Below are 3672 nucleotides of genomic sequence, written 5' to 3' on the forward strand. Positions count from 1 at the left end.
ATTTACACAAGGTCAAGTCAAGGTCAGGTAAGGTCAAAGTGAGGTCAAGGTCAGATCCAGGTAAGGTCACGTTCAGGTCACCTTCAGATCTAAGTAAGGTCACGGTCAGGTCAAGGTCAGATCCAGGTAAGGTGGAGGTCAGGTCAAGGTCAGATCCAGGTAAGGTCACGGTCAGGCCCGTGGTGCAGCGATAGGGTGGTCGACTCCTGATCGGAAGATTGCGTGTTCAATTCCCACCTTGCCCCACCCATGTAGCCTTGGCAAGACACCTAACCCCGAATTGCTTCTGTTGGAAGGCTGGCGCTAGTGTTCGGCAGCAGAGCCACCACCAGTTATTGTTAGTAACATCTAAATGAAAAAACTAGTGACACGGCAGACATGTTTGAGCATGCGCTCTCAGACTGCTGTGACCGAGGTAAGACGTGCTCCTCCTTGTGTCCGTTCTTTGTAATTACATCTTTGCTTAAACTGTTTTTAGTTTGTTTTACCTGGATCCATCAAAAGCAGCAATTGTACTGCATTAATTTTCCTCGGTTTGTGATGTTATTTTTGTTAGTAGCCACTTTAAAGGAGCCGCCATTTTCGCGCCATTTTTCCTCTATTTTTATGCTGATTCTTTCTTTTTCATGCAGTTTTCAGTCTTTAGGGGGAAGCACTGAGAGAAATTGCCTCTGGTAGCACTGAAGAAAATCCCAGACAGCAATGTAACATTTGTTTTTTCTGTCAACCAGAATAAAAGAAACTGAATCAACATCGGAGCCTGATCTTTATTCACCTGACCTGAACACAACACAGACCAACAAGGACAAACCAGTAACATTAGCCGTGCTAGCATTGTCACTCTTGTTAGCAACAGAAGAAAACAGACTGATCCCACTAAAACAAACATTACAGTCACTATACTAACTCCCAACCTTGTTTGTAACTCGTAAAAAAAAAAGAAAACAAATTTCGACACAGCTTTACTTTTGTGTATTCACAATAACACACAAAACATTTTGTCATAGTGCCTCTCAAAAGTGCTTCAACATCTGTAACACAATCAGAATTGATCCATATATAAGGTGTTTGGGGATTAAAAAGATTTTAAAAAAATCTGTACAACATGCCTGCATCTCACCTAATTCACCATCAATTCCCCTTACATGTTGTGTTAGTGTTCACTACTACCTGTCTCTGGCAGCATGTCTTTAGAAAAATGTGCATCAACATTTTGCTCTACAGGCTCACCAAGTGTCAATGAGCTTGATATTTCCTGTGGGCCACTAGAGTGCCTCATACAAGTTTACTCCTTTTTCACCTACAGACAGCCCATATCTACTCGTAAGGAAAGTTTTGACAAAGGTTTTAATTAATCATGGTATTATTTTAATGTATATATTTATTTCACTGTTGCTTTTATTTTTGTTTTCTTTTTCATGCTACTTTTTCACATTTTTTTTTGTCTTAATGTTAAGTTAATTTAAAAAACGTATGCATGAACAAATCGCCAAAAAAAAAAAAAGTTTAACAGATGGAGCTAAAGGGCAACAGTTTGAAAAGCTGCTATGAGGTTTTAGAGAACTAAACCTACTGACCATCCTGAAATACGCGGGTAAAAAGTGTCAATGGGAACTGAAAATCAGCTCAATATATCCAAATATCCAAGTGTAGAGGTTCTGGTCATGGAGTAACCCTTTCCAAGCTGGATCTCAGTTCATCGGCGTGTGAGAGGAGCTGTAGTCTTGACAAGGATGAGGCATATTCAGAAATGGCCAGAATTCTGCTTTAATACTTTCTTTTTTTTTTTTCTTTCAAGAAAAACAGAGGACTTACAAAGGACATGACCCTCAACCAGCAAAACCTCATCAAACAAGAAAACACCCTCTTAAATAGTGGAAGACTAAACCAAACCCAACCGAAGTCATAAAAAACCTCCCACCTAAACCTACATTCCCAGAAGAGTTAAAAGGACACAAGTTACTCTTGCACTTTAAATTTAACACATTTTAACTTAACCACACATAACAAAATAACAGAACAGAAATTAAACAAATGAAACAAATATCCATCCCCCCTTGAGTCCACTTGGTTCAGCTCAGAGATCAGCACTGCAATCATTCTCAGCTGGGTATCCTGGATGCAGCCATGCGTGCACTCACAGCCACACCTACAGGAAGTGAGCTCAGAGAAGAAAAGGATTTGTAAACAAAATACTAAATAAATGACATGTGTAAAAGATGTACAAGAGTACCTGAACTTAAATATGGTGAGGGGAGGCCTCTCCCTCACACCAAGGAAAGAGGGTTTTTACCACGATGACGGTAAAGGCTCATCACCAAAATATAGTTTCTATTGTTTAAAGATGGCCGCCCAGGAGCAATTAAACACCTTAGCCTGTTGGTCTTGACTCTTGGGTGCCGGTCTCCTGGGCCTCCTCTCCACGCCGGCAGTGGGATCCCCGAGATTTAAGATCTAGCAGGGGATCAAACTACATCGGAGCATGGAGGTGTCCAGGTCTCGGTGGTGCGGGTTCCGGTCCTTGCTCTCGAGAACTAGTCCTCTCCTTAACTCCATCAGTGGGTGTGCCTGGTTGGGCCTTGTTTACATCACTGCTCCTGGACCCCTGTTTCTCTTGGGTGCCCCTCTCCTGGGCGGGGGTTGGAGGCCCGTGCTTTGCTCCCCCCTGGATCTCCTGTGGCGGGTGGTCGACTGGAGCATGGGGGTTGGTCTCCCTTGGGCGGGCCCTGGCTCATACCAAGGGTAGGGCGGGGGGATGTACGGCGCTGCTGGGTGGAAGTGGGCTGCTCCTCTGGGGTTGGGGGCTCTCCAGGGAGGTGGGGCCTCCTAGCGTGGTGGGGGGGCTGTTCTTCTGGGTGGCCAGGGGCCTGCACTCTCTGTGTTCCTGTGCCTTCCTGCTCTCGGGTGTGGGGGGACCTCTACAGCGGTCTGGGTGTTTGGTGGGATTGCCCGGCAGGCGGATTCTCTCCGTGGCTCAATGGTGGGTGTTGGGGGATCCGGGCTGCTGCTGCTGCCCCAGTGGGGGTCTCGGCGTGGGGATGGCCGGGCGCTCTCCCCCTGAGTACATTCCATCACCATCCACCACAGCAACACATAAACACTCACCTGAGCACAGGTGTCAGCTCACCTTTGCATTAATAGTATGCGTGACAAAATGAAAGGCTCTATTTGTGTCGGTTTGTATGGTTAAGTGTTGCAGTTGTATTGTGTGCATTTTGACTAGTTTAACCCTTCGCTCTCCTTATCTTGTTTACATTAAAAGTGGGCTCATCTGGTGTTTTATGATGTTGCTTCCCTCTGCTACCATCTACTATTTTCCACTTTGGATAGTTTTTTTCTTTTCTCCTTAAGCAGTCCGGTACGATCCGGAACGGAGTCGTACGGTACGGTCCAGTTCATTCTGGCAAGCGTTCATTAAGCCTCGCTTCCACTGAGTGGATTGTTTTCACGGTGGCGTTTCAAGTGGCGTGGACCGCTAGCATGCTGCAAGCTCACCGTGTATGACACCATCACCTAAAGATGACGAGGAACCTTTGCAGTAAAGTTTGATTTAGTTTGATTAGTTGCTTAAAAGGGAGTGGGAAGATGCAAATGTATATAATTCCACATCTATAGTGTATTTATATTTTCAAGTATAATTTTAATTAGTTTCCATAATCTGGTCATCATCAA

This window comes from Oryzias melastigma, linkage group LG8 (assembly GCF_002922805.2).
Source record: "Oryzias melastigma strain HK-1 linkage group LG8, ASM292280v2, whole genome shotgun sequence".
Lineage (NCBI taxonomy): Eukaryota > Metazoa > Chordata > Actinopteri > Beloniformes > Adrianichthyidae > Oryzias > Oryzias melastigma.